The sequence below is a fragment of the Erinaceus europaeus genome, chromosome 2 (assembly GCF_950295315.1).
Source record: "Erinaceus europaeus chromosome 2, mEriEur2.1, whole genome shotgun sequence".
Classification (NCBI taxonomy): domain Eukaryota; kingdom Metazoa; phylum Chordata; class Mammalia; order Eulipotyphla; family Erinaceidae; genus Erinaceus; species Erinaceus europaeus.
Window position 1 is genome coordinate 31,912,604 of NC_080163.1, and position 11,277 is coordinate 31,923,880.

The window sequence follows — 11,277 nt, forward strand, 5'->3', positions numbered from 1 at the left end:
ACCCTTTCTCCCAGAAGTGCCATTTGGCAGCCAAAGGTCTTTGCAGAACTGCCACAATGCTCTTTACTTTCTGCAAATCAGTCAGTCTTAAGGTAGTAACACTTAAAATATTCATAAGGCAGAAGGGAAATGCAAGGGAGTCATAAAATTTCAGGTGGAGGAACAATTTGTGAAAACTCAAAGAAATTGAAGATACCAATAAAGGTAATATCATTACTTTACTCCTAAGAGTAAAATTGCTTTAACTAAAAAAGCTAAATAAAGTAACTCCTGGGTTAAAACTGTGAGGGTTTTTTTTTATTAGTGAGTTATAATAATTAACAAGATTGTAGCATAAGAGGGGTACGATTCCATACAATTCCCACCACCAGAGTTCCATATCTCATCCCTTCTATTGAAATTTCCCCTGTTCTTTATCACTCTGGGAGTATGAACCAAAATTGTTTATGGAGTGCAGAAGGTAGAAGGTATGGCTTCTGTAATTGCATCTCCACTGAACATAGAGTTTGGCAAGTCTAGCCATACCCCCAGCCTGTTTCTATCTTTCCCTAGTGTGATAGGGCTGTAGGGAGGTGAGGTTCCAAGATTAAATGTCTTAATAATTCATTCCTAATATATTAAGTAAAATCACATATGCACTTATCTTTGACCCACCAAAAGCACTTTTAGAAATCTATTAAAGATATTCAAGCAAAAAAGAAGAAATCTGAAATAATGGATGCATTAGATTATTCATTGTAGCAATTTTCAGTAGCTAAAGATTATGCTATTTCTCATAAACATATTTCTGACTGTTTCCCACCACTGGATATCTGGTTGAATATGCTTTAATACTCTCAATAGAATGCTATGCAGTTGTAAAAAAATGAAGGATAATCTCTCTATACTTCTTTTTTATTTTATTTTATTTATTTATTCATGAGAAAGATAGGAGGAGAGAAATAGAACCAGATATCACTCTGGTACATGTGCTGCCGGGGACTGAACTCAGGACCTCATGCTTGAGAGTCCAAAGCTTTATCCACTGTGCCACCTCCCAGACCACCTCTCTATACTTCTATGGAGTTATCTCTACAATACAGAAATAGAAAAATAAGACAAGATGTAAAGAGAGTAGTCAAATTACATTAAGACAGAAATAATTAAATTTATTAAGAACAATAAGTAGAGGGTTTAGAAATTTTGTTTAATGCAGGTATTTTCTATTCAAGATGATAAAAAGGCTATGGAAATTATAATGGTTGCATAAATTTATGAATGCACTTGATGTAACTAAATTTTATAATGAAAGGTGACAAAATGAGAATTGTATGTTCATTTTAACATAATGAAAAATTTGGTGCAGGATACTATACACTGTGTGCTAACTTCCTGGTGTATTTGTATATTCATGCGTCTTTTATATATATATATATATTTATTTATTCCCTTTGTTGCCCTTGTTGTTTTACTGTTGTAGTTATTGCTATTGATGTCGTCATTGTCGGATAAGATAGAGAGAAATGGAGAAAGGAGGGAAGGACAGATAAGGGGAGAGAAAGATAGACACCTGCAAACCTGCTTCACCGCTTGAGAAGCAATGACCCTACAGGTGGGGAGCCAGTGGCTCGAACCAGGATCCTTGTGCCAGGCTTTGCGCTTTGCACCATGTGCGCTTAACCCACTGCACTACTGCCAGACTCCCATGTGTCTTTAAATAGGGAAAAACAAGACTAATTAAAAATTCTGCAGGAAAAGGAAGACTATGGAGGAAGAGACGATGGAAACTAGACCTTTCTACAAGCTTTGCTTTAGAGCCCTGACTTTGTAACAATGTACATATTTTATATAACTTAAAAAATTTAAAGCATGTAAAGATCTATACCTAAAATGGAAAAGAAATCTGAAATGAGTGAATCTTCTTATCATACTGGTGACATAGTCACAATGAAAATTATTATTTAAAGTGAGATTCTGTTGCCAACAGATTTTTCCCATGGGCCTTTGCACCCACCTGCACTATTCCACAGTTCCTAAATAATATGTTGTTCCCAGATTGAGGTATCTAAAGGCCATTTCCCTGTAAAGTGAATGAGAACTCTGTGAGTGAGTGACTAATCTCAGATCTGGCACAAGAAATATGCAAGATGAGCCTAATTTTCCCCATTAGAAAGCAAGGAAATTATCAGATTACTAGGGTATTGTAAAGTGGAAACTGGAGGTAACTTGATAGAGATCCCACTGAACAAAGGTGGAAAAACGATAATTAAAAAGAAAGATGGGGGAGGCTGGCGGTATCACAGCAGGGTACAATATGGATACCAGTTTGAGCCCCTCCTCCCCACCTGCAGGGGGAGAGGTCACCTCACAAGCTCTGAAGCAGGTCTGCAGGTGCCTATCTTTCTCACCCCCTCTCTTCCCCTACTCTTTCAATTTCTCTCTGTTTCATCTAACAACAACAGCAATAACAACAATAACAATAATAATGATAAACAAGAACAACAAAAGGGAAAATAAATATATCCTTTAAAAAATGAAAAATATGACTGCAAGCTGTTAAGATATATAACATGTATTAAGTATGTAAGAGTATCAAATGATACTCTAAACAAAAAATAAGTAATTACTTTCAGAATTTTTATTTAATCACAAGTTTAAATGGAGGGATGATAGAATAAGAAAAATCCCACTAATTGTTAACTTTTAAAAAATACAATCAGATACTATGTGTTGACCTAAATGATGCAATAAGCAACACAAAACCACTTATGAAATATAATTTTCATAAACTAGTCAAAATTACTAGATGTATTACCTACCCATTTACCTACCAATTTCTAGAAATTGTTTGAGCCTCAGACACCACATGGAAGCACCGCATACAGTACCAATGGAAGCTCTGTGAAGGGTGAAGTGGTGCTCCAGTGTCTGCCTTCTCTCTCCCTCTATGTTTAAAAAGAAAAGAAAAGAAATCTGTCTGTACATTTGAATCAAACAGGTGTGAGGTCCTGGCAGACAAATAAATAACAATCATATAAAAAGGGTAAATGTTTTCATCTAACAAGCACTTTTCATCTTTGCACCCTATGTTAGATTTTGAATGAAACACAGATATAGGCATGGCATTTAATGGGGGAAACTAGAAACTGAGTTTTAGGTAATTAAAATTTATTTATACTTTTAGAGATACCATTGATACATTTCGAAAACATTTTCCCGTATTTCTCAAAGTCTTTATAGATGAAATTATCTTATGACTAGGATCTTATTTAAAATGCTATAGGAATGACAAAAAGCACAAAATATGGAAGAGAGATACATTTAAAAAATTCTCTTGGGAGTCGGGCTGTAGCGCAGAGGGTTAAGCGCAGGTGGCGCAAAGCACAAGGACCGGCATAAGGATCCCGGTTGGAACCCAGGCTCCCCACCTGCAGGGGAGTCGCTTCACAGGCGGTGAAGCAGGTCTGCAGGTGTCTATCTTTCTCTCCCCCTCTGTGTCTTCCCCTCCACTCTCCGTTTCTCTCTGTCCTATCCAACAACGACGACAACAACAATAATAACTACAACAATTAAACAACAAGGGCAACAAAAGGGAATAAATAAATCAAAAAAAAGAAAAAAATTATCTTGCTCAGTGCACTCAGAAACATGTCCTGGATATTACTATAGAAAAAAATCATAAAACTCTAAATGGTCAAGAGGACAGAAATATGGCTAGGAATGACATGGAATCCTGATTACTTAAGTTTTTATTTTATTTTATTTTATTTTATTTTATTTTATTTAGAGAGATACAGAGAGAAAGACCAGAGCACTGCTTAGCTCTGCTGGGAATTGAACCTGGGGTGTTGGTACCTCAGGCATGAAAACCTTTTATATAACCACTATGCTATTTCCCCCAGCCCATTAAATTTCCTTTGCCTAATGTAATCTGGTCTGGGTGCTGAAGAAACTGACAAGCTGGAAAGACCAAACAAAGCCTCCAAGGAAAGTCTACATTCCAGTCAAAAGACAGGAAAAGGGAAGACCAGCAAGACAGGACTTCTAAATAATAACTGCTCTAGAATCAGCCAAACATCACAGAAAAAAAATCTGACTACTCCCCGCCAGCAAAGTAGAAAATCTCAACATTCATCTTGCCCACCTAATAACAAAGTGTCTGTTTCATCTCCCAGAGTATTATCAAAGAAAACAAAAAACAAACAAACAAAAATGAGCCACTACTCCCACCCAATATCTTCACTGAAGAACCTGGACTTAGATTTCTACTGAACAGTACTATGACATGCCCTGTCTGCTGAAACAGTGTCAGAAGAATCCCAGTATAGTCTGCATTGTGTCATGAGAAGCCATGAAAAACCACATGGGGAATAATAATCAAGCACTCATTCCCCTCCCAGCCAGGATAGATGGCAGAGCTTGAGTAGACAGGCAGCACACCCACCCTTGCCCAACAATAACAAGATACTCCTCACTCCACCACATGTACTAGCAGAGGCAGAATTTGGACTTCTCCCAATGAGCAGAATGGAGATACCCTAGCCCCACACAGTGTCAAAGGTGGAGGTTAAAACAAGTTAAATATGATCCACAGTCTCCTAACACTTTAAAATGTCTTAGGAGTCAGAAAAGTACATTTTAATTTTCTAGTTCATTTTCAGGTTATTGAGTCCAATGACCATTTGTTTACACCTTTTTTTTTCGGAAATTTTAAACTTTATTCAGGAAAACTGAGAATATTCACATTAGGCAGGGTTAGGGGGGTGCGAAGGAGAAAGAGAGAGAAGAGCTGCCTTTACTCACATGATGACTGGGGCTCACCTAGGCAGAGAGTAGAATCACCAGGTTGTTGACATTTTAAGATAGAAACAGAGAAAAAGTGAAAAAGACCAAAGAACTGAAGTTTCCTCTAATTTTGGAGGGCTGGACTGGAAGCTGGACCACACAGAGGGCAAAGCAGTGCCCTAACCAAGTGAGCTATTTCACTGGCCTTCTAAATATTTTTAAATGTGATGTTATGTATTCATCATCTTTAGTTTATGCATCTTCTTAACTTTCATTTGAAGTATTTTAGAGACAGGTGAGGGGTTAGAATTTTCTGCTTAGGATTATTATCTTCTAATTCTATTGCAATGTTTTCACAGATAGATTTGTCCTCCCACATTTGTATATTGGAAATTATCTGTGTTCTAATTTTATTATTATAATTATATTATAATTTTATATTATTAAATTACAGATCTAAGAAGGATGACAGAGGGCCTGTATTGTTATATGGAAAACTCGGAAATGTTATGCACATACAACTATTGTATTTACTGCTGAAAGTAAAACATTAATTCCCCAACAAATAAATAAATAAATAAATAAATAAATAAATAAATAAAATTATCCATCTACCAATTTTGTTCTGTAACTGATCTATATGATCCCAAAGAGGTCAATTGAAATCTGTGCTGTTAATACTATATGTCTATTCATTTCTTATTTCTCTGCAATCATTGCTTTCATCTCTTAGCAAGAATATATTTATGACAATTCTATCCTCACTGTAAATGCACATCTTTTACCTACAGAAATGGGTCTCTTATTTTCTTTAACATTTGTTTCTGATACAGTGTTTACAGCAGATATAATCTCAGGTTTATTTGTTAGTATTTGTCATAATGTCTTGTTTTTCTATGCAAACTGAATCTATTTGTTTATTTACTTTTTTTTTTATTAGAGACAGATAGGTAGAGAGGTGAAGAGAGAGAGAGAGAGAGAGAGAGAGCTATCACTTATTTGAAGTTTCCTTCATTTTGGTGAGGATGACTTGGACCAAGCTTTGGTCCTGTGCTCACTATCCAAGTCTTTCAGTGATATTCTGTTGAATCTTTTGTGTAAAAACTTTCCAAGTAATCTGAGTGTTATGTAAATAGCAAGCAGCATATTATCCTGCTATTTTATTTTTTTACCAATATATGACTCTTCATATAAATATGTTCCATTTACATTAGGCGTCAAAACAAGTGTAACTAGTTTTATCCCAATAATGTTTGTTTTTTAAAGTCATTTTATTTTCTTGCAAGTGGATTTTCTTGCTATTGCTTGGGCTTAAACAGTATGTTGTATTTATTTTCCATCTCATAATTTGCAAAGTACATATCCTCTTTCATGGCCATTTTAAAGATATCACTAGCAAAGCATTTATGTGCTTATATTTATTTTATCTCATTGTTGCTTCTTGATATAGAATCTTTGGATAGTATTTATTGATTTCTCTGATGAAATGGATTAATTAGTATAATATATTCTTTCCTATCTCTATTTCTCTCATTTTTTTATTTTGTCACTCATAGAGTTATTTTTAGTTCTGGTGATTCCCTCCTATGATACATAAATGAAAACCTCATAACATCATTTATTGATTTATTCAGCTCAACAAATTATTGAATTATCACTAAGAAAGATGGAGGTATGAATGACTACAGCTATTGACTTTATATGTGAATAGTTACTTTGTTCATCACAGTCCACAATATTTGGAATCAAACATTAATTTAACTAGTTCATTGTACGTTATTACTGCCTCTCCTTTCCCTTTTCCTTTTAAATACAGTGACATGGCTCCACGCACATCATGTATATTACCAACACTGAGTAGACTCCCTAGACCAATTTCTTCACTCTTTACTTTTTTAGAGAGAGGAAGAAAGACAGTGAGAGGAATATCATAGCATCACTCCACCATCCACAGAGCTCCTCTGGCACTAACCATTTATCCTCTTGTGATGCCAGGATTCAAACTTGGGATTTTACACATGGTAAGGTAAGGCTCTGCCAGATAATCTATCTCCTGGCCCCTTTGAATTTAATTATGAATTCCTTTTTATGAGAAAGAGTTACTACATGCTGTACAAGGGACTGAACCCCGAGGCTCATACCTGCTGAGCTACCTCCCTGACCCAACATTTTCTTTTTTATTTGGAGGTTAATGGTTTATAGTACAGTTGTCAAAACGAACCATGGGTACAATTTATCATTTCAGCATGATAGTTATATGCAAAACACTCTCACCTCCAATTTAGGTCCTTTTTCATCATCTTGTACCTGGGCCTGGAAGTTCCCTCTCCTCCCAGCCCCTCCTTTTCCTCTTCCTCCAAAGTCCTTTGTTTAGTTCAATACACCAAGCCAGCCAAAGTTTTTTGTTTATTTATTTTTTATTTAAGAAAGGATTAATTAACAAAACCATAGGGTAGAAGGGGTACAACTCTGTTGGGTAGTTGCCATCTCCCCCTGGCTTCTGCTTAACCATATGCCTATATAGGGATTTTACTGATCCAAAGCTTTGGTCTATTTACATAAATCACTTTTACATAAAGCACTCCAGGGCATTGGTGGTTCTATGATAGGATTCTCTCCTGCTCCACCCCCTCCTTGTCACACACTGATCCCTTCTTTGTCACACTCTGATTTTCACCAGTCACTTTTCTCTCCACCCTCTCTATATCACATCCTGTTTCCACCCCACTTGGAGAGTATAAAAACAGCTGCTCTTCTGATTAAAGACACTTGGAAATTGCTTTCCGGCTCCGAGAGTTCCAGAGTGTATCTCCTGCGGAAGTTGGTGCAGCACGAGTTCCTGATCCCTCTCCCACACAGCAGCCTAGATCAGCTCCAGTTGAGTTCTCTCCAACCCAGAGAGCACTAGCTCGGGAAGAAGTACCCTCAGGCTATCCCGGCATATGGCGCCTGAACAGGGACTGAAATAAGCCCTGAAACATGGACCGGCATCAAAGTGGGACCCTACCCCCCCCATCGTCCAGATAAGTAAACTTGGCTACCCATCCACCATGGGTTGCCTTTCTACTTACGAAGAGGTTTGCCAAAGCCTCTACTGTTTCATCATGAGACAGTTACTCTGTCTCTGGAACATTTTGCTCTGGGCCAAACTTTGTTTCCCTGACCGGGAACTTTGGTTTCTTATGACCGGGATCATAGAGCTTGGGAGATGCACGGAGATTTCTCCTTGGACTTTCTGGATTCCCTCTCCCATGTTTCCTGAGGAAAAGGACTACATTTTGCACAACTCCACACAATTCCCACCACCCAATCTCCATATCCCATCCCCTCCCCTGATAGCTTTCCCATTCTGTATCCCTCTGGGAGCATGGACCCAGGGTCATTGTGGGTTGCAGAAGGTGGAAGGTCTGGTTTCTGTAATTGCTTCCCTGCTGAACATGGACGTTGACTGGTCAGTCCATACTCCCAGTCTGCCTCTCTATTTCCCTAGTAGGGTGGGTCTCTGGGAAAGCGGAGCTCCAGGACACATTGTTGGGGTCTTCAGTCCAGGGAAGCCTGGCGGGCATCCTGATGGCATCTGGGACCTGGTAGCTGAAAAGAGAGTTAACATACAAAGCCAAACAAATTGTTGAGCAATCATGGACCCAAAGGTTTTATTTTGTGTTTTTCCTTTCTTTTCTTATGTCTCCACTTCTGCCCATGAGTGAGATCACTCCATAGTTAACCTTTTCTTTTGAGCTTATCTAGCTTAACCCAACATTTTCTAATAGGAATGTATGTGGCTATGAGTCTCTGCCTCTACCTCTGATTCGACCTGGGTTTTTGTTTGTTTGTTGTTCTTTGGAGAATACTTCTATTAATTTTGAGGTTTTGTGAACTTATCAAACACATATTTTAGTGCTTATCATAATTTTGGATTTGTTTTCTGGAACATGAAATTATATTTTGAAAGACTCAATGTCTACTATTTCCAAGAAATGTTTCTTTAGTTGTCATTGAATCCATTCTACACTCTTCCTTTCATCAGTGACACACATTATCTTTGCTTTTATCTATCACTGACTTGATTTTTAAAAATTTCTTTATTTATTGGATAGAGATATCCAGAAATCAAAAGGAAGTGGGGGGGGGGTGATAGAGAGGGAGAGAGAGACCTGCAGCCCTGCTTCAACACTTGTAAAGCTTTCCCCCTGCAGTTGGGGACGCGGGGCTCAAACCCAGGTCCCTGCATATTGTAACACATGCACTCAGCCAGGTGCATCATCACCAGGCCCGTCATGCACTTGATTTAATCTACTTTTCCCTCTGTGTTCAGTATAATTATCTCAGACATTTTTACTAATAATTTAGTTATCAGTCAAGTCTCTTGTCTCAACTTTTTTTTTCTCCATTTCTTTGATTATACTTTCTTCTTGATAAGATTTGTCACCAGTGGAGTCAGGTGGTAGCACAGAGGATTAAGCGCAGTTTTCGCAAAGCGCAAAGACCAGCGTAAGGATCCCATTTGGAGCCCCGGTTCCCCACCTGCAGGGGCGTCAATTCACAATGATGAAGCAGGTCTGCAGGTGTCTATCTTTCTCTCCCCCTCTCTGTCTTCCCCTCCTCTCTCCATTTCTCTCTGTCCTATCCAACAACAACATCAACAACAACAACAATAATAACTACAATATTAAAACAACAAGGGCAACAAAATGGAATAAATTTAAAAAAAAGATTTCTGAAAAAAATTGCCACCAGTGATATTTATTAGTAACAGTTTCTTTAATATTCATTTTTTCCTGTCTCATTGCTGTATTACTCATCTATTTGAAGATATGTTTTTGTCAGTGTTTCCTTTTTATGAATAAAAATTTTTTAAAAATACATATTTTCAGGATTGATAGCTAGTGATGGCTGCTTTCTTCTTACTTCTCTATCAGCAAGGTGGATTATTAAATCAAGTCTATATTTTTCCTTAACTTGTTCAACTTTTGTGTGTTGGTTCATGTTTATGCTTGAGGGACTTAGTATAAATAGAAATAATATATTCATTCATATTTCTTGCAGTGTGTGTGTGTGTAGGGAATAGGCTTCAAACAGGAATCTATTAGAATGAATCTAGTGAATTCAAGGAAACTTCTTTCTCATATTGGGGTACACATTTTGAATTTATGCAATGAAGTTCTGCCCTTCTTTTGATAAAATCTGAGGTATTTAATTGGTGTAGCCTGATCTATTATTTTGTCATTAGGACTGGGGAAAGGGAAAGCTTCATGTTTTCATTCTACCACCTTCACTTGGAAGTCTGTACAAGTCCTTCAAATACATTTTAATCAAAGGAATATAAACAAATGGTCACATATCAATCCATGCAAAAATATTATGATAAGAAATAACCAGACTCAGTTTTACTGTGGCTTAAATCACACCATACTCCCCAGAGGTATCTTTTTTCCCTTCTTCTTTGTAAATGGAGGAAAGATTGACACATTGTGATATGTTTGCATCTTGAATGTAAAGTTTGTGTTGTACCCTATGATATTCTCTATTAAAATACACATTTTTGTCTTCCAAGAAGAAAGTCCCTTATTTAACATGCCAGTTAAGCCTCCTCCCCTTCTCCCACACCAGAGAAAATCACTATGTGGTTTTTTTCTCACATAAATTAGTTTGTCTATTACAGAATTCCCTACACACTGAGTCATAACAATAAATATCTTGACATATGTCCTACTGGTTATGTTCCCTTGGTAGAATCCTGAATCCAAGAGAGTATATAAAAATAAAAATAATTTAAAAATATTTACTCATATATTTACCATTTCTTCACTCCTTACATGTTTAGTTTACATACTCTAAAAGGACAGAAGCCTTCAGTAAAGGGGGAATCTTAAAAGGACATAGTATGGAGTGGACAGCACTCCCCTGTCTTGATCTCGAAAGAAAGTTTTTATATCATAACAAGGTAATTGAAGCAGCTCAACTTAGTTCATAACAAGGACCACAGCTCTGACAAGTCTACAACTTTATGGACATTCACAACAATTATAACTGCACCTATTTCCTCAAAATTGAATTAAATTCTATGGGAGTTGGACCTTTATCAAGACATGACTTGGTGGTGAAATTAAGTGGCCCTGTCTGCAATCTTTGAGGTCACATTTCAAGTTTGGCCATTAACATTAATAGTTTATTTTGGGGGGCAAGCAGTGGCTCACCAGATTAAGTGCACATAGCATACATTCAATGACCTGGGTTCCAGCCCCTGCTCCCCACCTGCAGGGGAGACACTTCACAAGCCTTGAAGCAGCTCTGCAAGTGTTTATCTTTCTCTCTCTTCCTCTCCCCCTCTCCTCTCTCAGTTTTTCTCTGTCCTATGGGGGGGAAAAAGCCACCAGGAGCAGTGGTTTCTTAGTGCTGAGCTATAGCCATAACACTGGAGGGAAAAATACATCTTTTTATTTTACTTTAAGAAATAAAAGATCAATTTTATGTAGTATATAGGGATACTGCTAAATATTATGCACACCTAAA